Source organism: Malus domestica, chromosome 07, assembly GCF_042453785.1.
Source record: "Malus domestica chromosome 07, GDT2T_hap1".
Lineage (NCBI taxonomy): Eukaryota > Viridiplantae > Streptophyta > Magnoliopsida > Rosales > Rosaceae > Malus > Malus domestica.
The window spans coordinates 1,330,004-1,343,809 of NC_091667.1; the positions used below are offsets into that span (position 1 = coordinate 1,330,004).

Sequence of the window (13,806 nt, forward strand, 5' to 3'; positions counted from 1 at the left end):
TATTCCGCATAACAGAGTTCCCAGTTAGGCCAAAGATGTAAACAGTTATAAATCAATTCTAGGCGTTCAAAATTATCACATACCGGTGGCACATTGGGATAGTCACTGGGGAAGCAAACATCAAAGAAGAAGAGACCATCATGGTAAGGAGTAGACTCCGCCCCAACAATTACAGCTCTCACACGATCCATTCTTGTCTCATAAGCTCTAACAAATATTGTAACTGTGGATGTCAATGAAAAGGGGGGTAAGCACACCTAAGTTTCTATAGTACAAACACCAATCCAACAACTATATTCCATATATTCTCAACTCACTCTTTCAGTACAAAACGAAATTAATTACAGCAGTCAGCATCATGAAATGGTCGGTGCAAAATATTTGATAAAAATTAATAGACTAAGTATGGGAAAACTTCACTACTATTAATTCAAAACAGTTATTCAAAAGGAAATTCAAAATAAAAAAACAAAAGAACTCGCCTGGCAAATCCTTCTCCAGGATCTTCCACTCTTCCTGAATTCTCTTTGCCAAAGACAGAATTGTCGGAGCTTGGGAACCGAAATCCGTTGTTCGGAACAGTCGAAGAAGTGACCGACGATCAGGACCACGTCATCTTCAAGCGGCTGCGGGTGAAGCAAGATTGAGAAAAACAACAAAGAACCACAAAGATTTGATCTTTATTAATTTAGTGAAAAACCCAATTCATATAAAACAAGTGTTTCCTGTATCTTGCAGAAGAAGAAAGAAAGAGATAGAGAGAAGTAGAGATTTAGAGAGAGAGAAAGAATATACTGTTTTTATTAACTAGTTATTAACAATAGTTACACACACTAGTTATATACCAGATTTAGTAGCTTACTAACTAAGCCACATACTCAACTCACAATCTATTGACATTTGTCACTCTATCTAACCATTGAATCATAACCTCATAACAAACCCATATTATTGTTAACATCCTCCCGCAATCTCAGGATGGGAATTTCCTAGACGGAGATTGTAGCAATGAGTGTGAAACAGAGAAGTCGACAAGCCTTTGGTGAGAATATCTGCAAACTGAGCATTAGAAGTAACCAACTGAACCTGGAGTAACTTCTTAGCAACCCGTTCTCGGACAAAATGAACATCAATTTCAATATGCTTCGTCCTTTGATGCATAACAGGATTATAAGCAAGTGCAATGGCAGAGAGATTATCACAATACAAGATAGCAGGAGAAGGCACATAAACATTCATAAATTGTAATAACTGCTTGATCCAATCCATCTCGGCTGCAGTAGAAGATAAAGCCCTGTATTCGGCCTCAGTAGAGGATCAAGAAACTGTATTTTGCTTCTTAGAAGACCAAGAAATAGGATTAGATCCCAAATAGACAACCAATCCCGTTGTAGACCTCCTGTCATTGGGATCCCCGGCCCAGTCAGCATCACTATAAGCATAGAAGGTCAAATCCCCTTTACTAAACTGAATGCCATAGTCCTGCGTCCCCCGCAAGTATCTGAGGATTCTTTTGACAGCAACAAAGTGGGACTCCATGGGACAGTGCATGAATTGACAAACTTGATGGACAGAGAAGGCAATGTCAGGCTGTGTGAATGTCAAATACTGAAGTGCACCAACAATGCTTCTATACAAAGCAGGATTGTGAAACGGTTTACCATCATCCTTTAACAGTCTATTGTAAGCTAGGCAAGGAGTGGTACAAGACTTGGATTGGAGCATATCAGTTTTGATCAACAAATCTGAGACATACTTAGATTGAGAGAGGAACAAACCGTGGGATTGCTGTGTAATTTGAATACCAAGGAAATAATGAAGAGGCCCTAAGTCTTTGATGTCAAACTCAGAATGTAAAGCTCCAATAACCGCAGTAATGGCATCTGTAGCACTGCCTGTAATGATAATGTCGTCGACATACAATAAAAGAATGACAACAGACTGCCCAACATGTTTCACAAAGAGGGAAGAATCTGAGTATGTAGTAAGAAATCCCAGAGATGGTAAAAACGTTGTGAATCTCTCATTCCAAGCCCTTGGGGCTTGTTTTAGACCATATAAAGACTTGTGTAATCTACACACATGCGTGGAATAATAAGGATCCAAAAAACCAGGGGGCTGAGACATGTATACTTCCTCGTGTAATATGCCATGAAGAAAGGCATTCTTCACATCTAGTTGTCTAAGTGACCAACCAAAATGAGCAGCAAGAGCTAAGACTAACCGGACCGTAGTTGGTTTAACCACAGGGCTGAAGGTTTCTCCATAATCAACACCTTCCTCTTGATTAAACCCTTTAGCAACTAGTCTCGCTTTATACCGAGAAATGGTGCCATCAACATTTTTTTTAATCTTATAAACCCACTTACACCCTACAAGATTTTTATGTGGAGGAAGAGGAACAAGAGACCAAGTACCCTGAGAATGAAGAGCTGAAAGTTCCTCTTTCATGGCTGATAACCACACAGAAGATTTCAAGGCTGACTTATATGTTGCAGGCTCGGTTTGAGATAAATCCACTAACTGATCATCTTGAAGAACAGAAAGAAAGACCTTTTTCTTAGATATCCCACTCTTAGATCGAGTCTGCATTGAATGTGTATTGAGTGGAGGAATTGGTAAGACAACCTGTAAACTGTCAGGAGAAAAACCAATAGGATCTTCAGATTGCTCATACAAAGGCTGAGAAGTACTTGCAGGAGCCACAGGGGTAGGAGAGGATAATGATGGAGAAGAACTTGCTGATATGGTTGGGGTTGCAGTAATGAGTTGTGGACTGGAACTGTGAGCATCATTGAGAGCTGAAGAATGAGTATCATTTGACATAGAAGTATGACCAGGGACTATAGTATTCTGATTAGTGACAGACATATTTGGAAACTGTGATATGACAAAAGATGGAAGAGACTTGGAACACACAGGAACTGGACACTTTGAACTCAAACTGGTATATGGAAATTCAGTTTCATCGAATATAACATGTCTGGAAACATATATCCTCTTATGAGACACCTCATAACAAATAAACCCTTTATACTTAGAAGCATAACCCAGAAATATGCACTTTGTGGTCCTAGGTTGAAGTTTGGTACTATTATAGGGTCTAAGTAATGGAAAACATGAGCACCCAAAAATTCGGAGATGAGTGATATCAGGAATAGAATGAAACAACAATTCAAATGGTGATTTGTTGTTTAAGGTGGAGGTAGGCATTCTATTAATAAGATAGACAGCCACTTAACAAGCAAAAGACCAAAACTGTGGAGGTAATGAAGCAGTTTGTAAAAGTGTGATAGAGGTTTCAATGATATGTCTATGTTTTCTTTCGGCTAGCCCATTTTGTTCCGGGGTATGAGGGCAAGATATTTGATGGTTGATTCCTTTATCAAGAAGAAAGGTTTGAAGTGTTTTGCTAATATATTCCCCTCCCCCATCACTTTGTAAAGTTTTAATGGTAGTGGTAAAATGATTCAAAACAAAGTTATAGAAACCAACAAAGACAGAACAAACATCACTTTTATTGCTTAGAGGAAAAATCCAACAATATCGAGTGCATTCATCAATGAATGTCACATAGTATCTGAAACTGTCAACAGAAATACAAGGAGAGGGACCCCAGACATCAGTATGTACAACTTCAAATGGGGTAACAGATTTTGACACAGAAGCAACAAAAGGCAGTTTACAAAATTTTCCTTCCAGACAAGTAGAACAAATCACAGGTTTTGAATCAAATGCAACAGACACGTTACACTGTTTTAAAATGGAAGACACTACAGAATTTGATGGATGCCCTAATCTACTATGCCAAAGTGCAGAAGATACTTGGTGGCCAAGAAATGCCACTTGAGATCGAGGTGATGAAGCACGGCCAGGAAATGGAATTGGATACAACCCATCACTGCAAAGCCCCTTGAACATTATCCTCCCTGTGGCCTTGTCCTGAATCCAAAAACAGAAAGCATCATATATCAACCAGCAATTATTGTCCAGACACAATCGATGTACAGACAACAAATTTTGTGTTAACCGAGGAACATATAGGACAGAATGTAATTGCAATGGTTTAATTGGAGTTGGAATACTGGAAGAACCAATATGTGAAATAGATAAACCTGCACCACTAGCTGTTTGAATTGTCTCAGTGGACGAATAGGGAGTAGCCAATGAAAGATTATTCAGATCAGCAGTCATATGTGATGTAGCCCCCGAATCAGTAAGCCAGAACTGTTGAGGAGATGCACTGGGAACAACAGAATTAGAGACAGTGTTGACATGCATAGCAGTAGGCGCAGAGTTCTGAACATTGGAGTTCCTGTAAAGACAAAACTGTGCACTATGATTCTTTTTACCACATATTTGACAACCTTGAATCGCAGCAGTATCAGAATTCCTGAACCGGCAAGTATCAGCCAAATGCCCATATTTACCACAAATTTGACAATTAGTGTGAAACTGGCCTTGCGGAGATGGTGGTGAATTCCCAAGAATACCAGGGGCATTATTGATGTAACCAGATTTGTTATTCCCAAACCGAGGATAGGAATTGTTGTAAAATTTCCCTCTGCCTTTGTTCTTGTTAAAATTTGGCTTATAACCAGAGGCATTAAAGAACCCAGATTGAGCACCATAAGGATTAGACTGTCGGTCATAGCTTGAATTCTTAGAATCATGACCACTGTTCTTGGCAACCATTGCAGTTAAGAATGGAGTGGCAGCCACATTTTCAATCATTGCTTCCCCAGCAAGTAACTGAGAGCGAAGATCCTTCATTGAAATAACATGTTCTCTTCCACGAATTATAGACCTCAACGTATTATACTCAGAAGAAAGACCATTCAAAGTTAAGATCACAATATCATCATCCGCAAATGTGACTCCGGCAGCAGAAAGATAATCACGAGCCTCTTTAATTCTTTGTAAATATTGAGAAATGGAATCAGTACCTTTCTTGATGTTTTGCAATGCAGATTTCATCTGAAAAATTGTTGTCCGAGTAACAATGGAAAATTGCTCCTTGAGACGAACCCATAAGTCATGAGCACTGGTACTTCCAATTGCACAAGAAACGGCGGATGGAGACAAAGTGGCAGTGATCAACTGCATGAGTGCCCTATCATGCATCTTCCAAATCTTGAAAGTATCAGTCTCAACACGAAGAGAAGAATCAGTTGAACCCCCAGATACAGTGGAATCAAACCGTGAGGGGCAAGGGTTCATGCCATCGACAAATCCCATTATGCCATGACCTTCCAAAAGTAATTCCATCTGGAAATTCCACACAAGATAGTTAGAATCATCCAGTTTGACAGTAACTGATGAAGACACTGTCGATATAAGAGAGGAAATAGGAGATTGAAGGATCTGAAGTTGTGCAGCCGTCACCATAGCTTCAAATCAGAGAGAAAAACCCAGATGCAAATTCGCAGAGGAATTAACACAAACACCTGGAGTGCACAAGAAGATGCGCAAGAAATCAAGAAATACAGAGAGATCAAGACCCCAAGAAACGTGAGAAAGAGGAGCAGATCACAGATAGAGAGCGGAAGCAGAGAAATCCAAGATCGAATAACCGTCAAGCACGAAGCATTGCGGCGAATGATACCATGTAAAGTATGAAGAACTTACTGTATCTTGCAGAAGAAGAAAGAAAGAGATAGAGAGAAGTAGAGATTTAGAGAGAGAGAAAGAATATACTGTTTTTATTAACTAGTTATTAACAATAGTTACACACACTAGTTATATACCAGATTTAGTAGCTTACTAACTAAGCCACATACTCAACTCACAATCTATTGACATTTGTCACTCTATCTAACCATTGAATCATAAGCTCATAACAAACCCATATTATTGTTAACATCCACCACAATATTCATTTCAACAGCAAGCACAGAAATTACATATAAAAGAAATTAAAAAAATTGAAGAAACAGAGGTAAGAACAATACCAAATCCGGGCCCACCGGGTGTTCCATAAAATATGACGCTTTTGAGCTTCAAATCTGTGCGAACACTTCCAGAGCTTGAAGGGGTGCAGAGAAAAATGGGTTTAGAAAGCAGGGAAGAAAGTGCTAGAAGCTAAAACCCCACTAATCATTTTTTACTTCAGATTCTCAGATTCTGTCACTTTGTCGTTGTTTCTCCCCTTTTCTTGTCAGCTCTCAACAAAACAAATATCTTCTGAGTTCTCTTTCTCTCTCTGTAATTCCCACGTCCAGCTCCCTCTCCTTTGTCTTTGACATCCCCATCTCCCTCGCAGTCTTACCCCCGTTTCGGCCCATCTCCCTCTCTGTCTCTGCAACCCATGCTTTTTTGCAGTATCAGTCCTCTCTCACGGCATGGTCTCACTGACTCCCACTGTGGCTCAGAAAGAAAGGAAATGAAAGTTGGGGGTAGCCCGAGTTGATCGAAATCGACGACTCATTGCACGATTTCATCGTTGTATGGCCCTCTCTCGCTCTGTCTCTGTCTCTCTCTCCCTTTCTCTCTATCTCTATCTCAGAGGCGGCATGTCGTCCTGTCTGCCCTGCAATCCCTACACCATCAATCCCAACCAGTCCCAACAATTAAGATGACAAAAGTATCCTCCAAACTTTTGATCCCGGTCGTTCGATCTTAACCCTAGATGGGTATTCCCATCATTTGACCAACCAAAGGGCCGGCCACATCAACAATTGAGGTAAGCCCAGCAAACACAGCCCAAAACCCAGCCGCAAAAGCAGCGGCAGAGAGACTCAATGGTACTTTCGTAAATAAAATGAAATTCGATCCAAAACACCGTTCAATTGTACATTGCAATTGAAAACCTTCGTTAGACTAAAGTAATAATACGGAGAGATGATTAAAAGGCAAAACCGAAAACTCATTGCTTGGGCCAGTTTAATTGGGCTGGTTTGATGATTTGGCTCATCGTTCTTTTTTTTGTAGGGGCCAAAATTTTGCTCATGGATGGACAAGGCATACCTAGCTACCTTTCTCCGTCAAGATGCTGCTAACCAGCTTGTGTTTTGGCTTGATATATGCCTGGCTAGTTTGATTAATATTAAGGCTCAACAACCATTACGATCTGGACAACTTTCTACATCAAAGTCGAATTGGCTAAAATAACTAAAACCAGCTCCTAAGAAGCTTACAGTGCGGTGATGTCTTGAAAACGGGGTTTATGATGGTTTTCTAAGCAATCCACAAAACTGAAAATAAGAGTAACTATTAACTCACAGTTTTTGTGAAAAATGTGAGCGTTGGCCTTTTCACTAGAGATATTTTTTATAAGTATTATGGAAAATGTTATAAGTACTTCAGAATGTCGGACATCATTTAACAACCTTACAGTGCAGAGGAATTTAAAAAGAAAAAGAAAAAAAAGAGGTCTAATGAAGGTTTTTATAGGAATTTGCAAACCGATCAAACACTTTGAGTGCACTTTCAAGGTTTGGTTTTATTCTAGCAAGCACTAGAAAAAATACAATGCCTAAAAGGCCAGCAAAACCAACACAATTCTCAAAACTTCTGGACTCCGATCCTGCAAGAGTGATCACACTTTGCTCGATTTACTATCGAGCGTATAGTTCAGTAATCGATGCTGTTGGAAATTATATATTATAAAATGATATATTGTAATATATAATTTTAATAATTGAATGAAAAATAGTGTTAATCAATTTCTTAGAAAGGTTATGTTGTTTAGGTGATATTCCCTTGATAAGTGATGTATACTTATAGATGAAAAGTTACATCTCTTTAATAAGTAGAAATTGGGTTCTATATAAACCCATGAAACCATTGGTATTATATAGAAAATTAGAGTTAAGTTTTTACTCTTGAGAAATAGGGTTTCCCCACTTTGTTTCTCAAATGTTTCGTGTGTCAAATTCTGAGTCGTGTCTTGAGAGTACATAATATATAAAGTTCGCTAGAGTCCGAAGATTGAAGTGTTTTAACTTCGGATTATAGATTGTTGAATCCTGGGAGATGGACATCTATCGAACTACAAGCACAAGAGTAGGGGCGAAATTCTATCTTTAGGACATTGCATTTATGCAAGTCTCAATCTCCAAATTTGTCAGTTTTTCTAACTTTATCTATAGTTGTTTATATTAATCTCATATATAATTGATGTTGTGAATTTCTTTATGATTATTATCTGTCACGCCCCGGACCCGGGGTCGGCAGTAAAAACTTGAACCCAAATCCGAAATGCGAACTAAAAACTAAATAATTAAAGTAAAACTGAAACGGGTTGGAAAATAAAATTCTTCTTATTTAAAATAACTCAATAATTCTTTACAAGGCTAAAATAAAGAAATACAAAATTCTATCCTCACACTTTGACACGCCCCGATCCCGATATTCCCCGAATACCAGGATAGGCACGTGCTGGCCGACACCCGAGGGTGACGAAAGCCATTTATTGATGCAATTGCTGAAAATAAAGGATAACTAAGACTTATAAATATAAAAGAATAAGCATTTAAGGAACGTGTTCAAAGCATACGACTAACTAGAATACAAAAAAAAAACGATATAAAATTTGATGAACAAAGGAATGGGTCCCACACCAAAAGAACTCGAAGACGCCGATGCGGAAGTGCCTGGATGCCGGGATTGTATGCCTCGATTCTAACCCCCAGGTTTATGAAAACACATAAATAATGATAAACATAGGTTTTCCGAAACCTAGCATGATGTGCAGTATCTCAAATCATAACTCATATATAATAATCACTAGTGAATTGTCCGATAACCCCCATGCCCCATGCCGGCTCCCCGTCTCTGAGCAGACAGTCAGAGGAAAATACACTTCAGGCCCCATGCCGGCTCCCCATCCCTGGTCTTAAATAGCCAGAGGAAACACACTCCAGGCCCTATGCCAACACCAAACCGTCGCCCGGGACGGACCGGAATCTATCCCTACGTCCCGTAGCGGAAAGGACCACTAGGTAAATACAAAACCATTGAACATATATATATTGAAAAACAACTTCATAGTATAAAGTCATCCATCATCTATACTATAAAGAGGTGTTCGAAACATGTTCTAAATATCATATCGTCATCCATCAGATATTCTATAAGAACATGGGTTATAGGAAAAATAGTAATAATTCAAACTAGCCTTAGTAAACATGTTATCTCAAAGCGTCTTATAAAACATAATTGTTAAATCATGCTTTTCATGTATGCATTTATACTATCAAAACATGCATTTTAGAAGGGGTCAACTCACAGTACTTAGCCGCCGAAGAGCCACACAAACTATCAAAGAAGGAATGCCACATATAATTGCCCCTAATCACATAAAGAGTCCAATTAATAAAACTCTATTATAGCAATTGAATTTGGGAAAATGGACATTGGAAACGAATTCAGAACGTCGAATTACCCTAAGAAGGGTCTCGGACGAAAACCCGAAAAGTCAACCCTAAAGTCAACGTTGACCGGGGATCAACGGTCAAATTAGGTCAAACGGGTTTTAGGCTTGAAATCCAGATTAGGGTTTAGGTTAAATAGGATTAGGATCTATTGAGTTTTGGAATTCTAAGGTTTTGGGTTAAAAGGGTTTAGGATGGAAAAATTGGGGTTTGGGCTTTAGCCCAAACACACACACACATGCATGGCATGCATGTGCATGCATAAACACACACACACACATGCACGGGTAAACACACACACACACAAGGCACAAGGCCTTAAGGCCTCACTAGGGCAGGGCTTTAAGCCCTTTTAAATCAAAACCGGCCCAAGGCCATTTAATAAGGCTCGAGGCCTTTGGGGTTTTAAAACAAAAAGAATAAAAACAAAAACTGAAAGGGAAAGGGTTTTGGGCTAAAACAAACGGGCTTAAGGCCCAAGGGAAAGGGAAAGGGAAGGCCGGATGGCCTTGGTTTGTCGAGAGGGAAGGCCGGAAATTCGGCCGGAAAACTACCCCACTTTAAACGGCCATAACTTTGTCACTACTCAACGAAATCAAGTGAGACAAAAACGAAAGTTATAGCCCTTGAAGAGACGAAGAGAATGATACCTCACACGACGTCTAACTCGTAGTGGTTTAGCCAGAAAATGCCTTGAAAGCCTCGGAGGTCGCCGTACTCAACGAAATTGAGTGAAACAAAAAGGAAAGTTGTAGTACTCGACGAGACGAAGAGATTGATACCTTTCACGCCGACCAACTCGCCGTGGTTTGGCCGGAAATTCTCTCGAAAGTCGCCGGAGATGGGTGTGCCTACACCTGTGGTGGTTTCGTCCTAAAAACCTCCAAAATCAAGAAATAATCTAATTTAAAAGTCATTCCAGCAAGATTCAAGGATGAAATAGAGATAATTAGGGGCTTACCTAATCGAAGATTGAGAAATCTCGCTGGAGTCCCTTTTCCGGTTTTCTGGGGTCGCGGGAACGAGAGGGAGAGAGAGAGAGAGAGCAGGACGAGATGGTGAAGGGTGATGGTTCTTCCTCGCACACTCGTGTGCCTGTGCGTGTGTGCTTGCGGTGCAGAGAAGGGAGAGAAGTGAGAGCCGACAAGGAGAGACAGGAAGACAGAAAACGAAAAAGAAGAAGGAAGAAATGAGAGGTTCACAGAGGGGGACAGAAAGAGAAGAATGAGAATTTGCTTGGGGTGCTGCCACATGGCAGGTTTAGAAAGAAAGGGATCCAATGCTTTGGATCCTGATTTGGTAGACAAAAAGGATGAAATTGATATATTTAAAACATTTAGGGGTAATTACAAACATAAATCTTTATAATTAGGGGGCGGGTGTTACACACTTAATCCGATCTCATCCCGTCTACCCTCTTAGATTGTTTAATTCGTAAAGCTGCACAACAATAGAGGGGTGAGCTTTAATAGCTTAGTAGGGATATAACCTTATTACAGTAAATTGACAATATTAAATCAAGTGTCATAAAATCATGTAATCAAGTACCAAATCATTATCATCAACAATGCATGAGTGCGATACAATACTCTTCATCTCTACCCGTTAATTCATATAATAAAACACGCGGACCTGCACGTCCCATACCGTGCATTTTACCTCTGCAGTGGTGGTTCGAATGTTTTAATATACAAATTAACCCCCTGTAACTCAATCATCCCAATTTCCCCTTTTGTTAGTCATCTTGCCTAAACTCTTCGTCGCCAGTCCCGAATTACCCTTAAACTGTGCACTGTGGGCTCGCTTGAGACCTAGTACCTGCTAAGAGTTTGGCTCAACTACACAAAAGATATTTCCAACTACCCTCATTTCCGGAATTCCTTCCTCAACACCGAACTTCCAACTATTCTCACACATGAGTGATGCACAAATAATCTCATTTCATCATTCACATGTACCACAACATATTCTCAGCGAATATAACTTCACCAATAATTCCGTAACCAATAACGAGTAACACACAAGAGCAGTATTTGTCCAATCAGTAAACCATATCACATTAATCAACCAACAAGATCGATAATAATATAATGTTTCACAAAATTTAATAAAACCAATCTCCGTAAAGGTCTGCCATATTTCCCCTACCTGGATTCCAAAGCATCGCTCCGAGATAATAACACAAGAAACCACAACTGTGATAAGCTCCTATTCACAAGTATCAGAAAATTACCAAATGCCTTATATGAACTTTAATACTAATCAACACACTTAAAACTCATCAGTTCCACGGTACTCAATTCAAAAGTCATTTGGTTTACTATAATGCTGTACAAAATAGTTTCTTATATATAGCAAACATATATAGTGCTTATTCAAAAGTCATTTGCCTTCAAAACCATTCAAGTAATATATATATATAAATTAAACTGTACAGAAAACCATTTACCAACATGCTTCTTCATTTAATATAACTAAAACGATATATATATATGTGTGTGTGTGTGTGTGTAGTGCAAACAAGCTGAAGACTAAGTATGATGTGTGTAGTGCAGACAAGCTGAAGACTAAGTATGCTTTTGTTACAGTATGTACAAATGCAGAAAAAGATAACTATATATAGTTGGACAGTGTGAAACCAGCGGGAGATAGATATGTAGATATAAACTTTATCTATTCTCAATTAAATTAGCATAATACATAATACATAAGTAGTTTGGAAAAGGAAATTGAATTGGATTGTTAAACTAGGGTATTATCCATAGCCCTTTCATATTTTATAATTAAAACATCCAACTCAAAGAAACATACATACTTAAAGCCGAATACAATATATTTGATCGAAGTAAGCATATGCATAAACTAGCTTTGAATAACCACTCCATGGTAGATACAAAGAAGGTATAAAACAACAATGAAAAAGGATAAACAGAGTATGGAAATTGTTACCCATAAATAGCGAGATACAGGTTGAGTAGGTTGGAGGACTAGTTTCTAGTTTCTGGTCTCTCTCAACCATTTCTCCTCTCCACATAGACATATATATATATATATATATATATATATATATATATATATATATATATATATATATATTAAATGAACGAGCTCTAGAGCATCCATTGCATGCTAGCTCATGCCGGAAAAACAAATGGAGTTAATCTCCTATCTATAGGAAAATGATAGCGGCAAGACTAGATGAGCCGGCTAGTTTAAGTGGGTAAAGATTTAACTAGAAAATCATTAATTGGTGGAGATGTAGCTGCTACTGATCTTGGACACCAAGTAATTTGGTTGGTCCAATCAGAAGAAGACCAACATAAAGTATCAATGCATTGTTAGAATCAATTAGCCAAGATCAAGATTTAAGCCATAGAAAACACAATCAAGAAAGCATAAAACCTTTTACATATGAACTAATGCATTTACACTAACCTGATGAACCTCCATTGGAATATGCCATTGCAGCAGCTGTCCAAATTCTGTATGCTGCAATTCTTCTCCTCTCTGGTAGAACTCTTAATGCTCTAACTAAGAATAGGACTTAGTTCTTGACTGAGCGTGTCTATGAGAGCAGAGATTACAGCATATATATATATACATATACCTCTCCTAAACCAATGAGGATTTCCTATTACAATCCGATTAGGAAACAACTCATGTTTCCTAGTGTATGTTGGTACTTCTCCATGACAGATTCCTCTATCAACAAGAACTCACATTCATCTTCCTATAAGGCTTGATCAGGTTAGTGTAAATGCATTAGTTCATATGTAAAAGGTTTTATGCTTTCTTGATTGTGTTTTCTATGGCTTAAATCTTGATCTTGGCTAATTGATTCTAACATGTGGTATCAGAGCCTTAGATTTAAGTTCTTAAAATCAATCAAGCACGGGTCAATGAAAATAGCCATTATCAGGTTTCGAAACCGGTTCTAAATCTCAAAACAATTTTCCTAAACGGTGCGTTTTTGATAAAATTAAGTTAGATTAATATAACTGTTGGTATTCGAAATCGGCGCGGTTTTTCTTTTTGGGGTTTTCTGGGTTTTGTTCTTCTGCAAAAGAGGACTTTAACTCGTCCCTCTTATTTTGACCTATTCACTTGCAATCCGAGTAAACCAAATCTTGTTATTGAGTGTTCAATACCTATCCAAAATTGTTTCCGCTGCGCGGTATTGATGGTTGTCCCTTTAAAAGGTATGTGATCTTCAAAACTCGGATTAGAAAAATAAATATCATGAATCTTCCATTGAGATTTGTATAATGATTTTGATGAACATGAAAGCAGTCATTCTTAGCATATGATTTAGTTTCTTAAAATAATGCATATTAATGGTCTGTATAATGAAAGAAGCCATTCGTAAGATGATTATATCTGGTTAAATTTATGCAAATTTATTGTCATTATTAAGATCATAAACTGAGATATA

General features: G+C 38.5%; 2 long non-coding RNA genes across 2 annotated transcripts; both read right to left on the reverse strand.

The window, feature by feature from the left end:
* Window positions 1-8,380: 8,380 nt before the first annotated feature.
* LOC139197521 (uncharacterized) lies at window positions 8,381-8,629 on the reverse strand. Its single transcript, XR_011582969.1, has 2 exons — window positions 8,562-8,629; window positions 8,381-8,425 (listed from the first exon to the last, which is right to left on the reverse strand). It is a non-coding gene; the product is annotated as an uncharacterized lncRNA (long non-coding RNA).
* Window positions 8,630-10,911: 2,282 nt separating this feature from the next.
* LOC139197520 (uncharacterized) lies at window positions 10,912-12,448 on the reverse strand. Its single transcript, XR_011582967.1, has 2 exons — window positions 12,324-12,448; window positions 10,912-11,582 (listed from the first exon to the last, which is right to left on the reverse strand). It is a non-coding gene; the product is annotated as an uncharacterized lncRNA (long non-coding RNA).
* Between the last annotated feature and the right edge of the window lie 1,358 nt (window positions 12,449-13,806).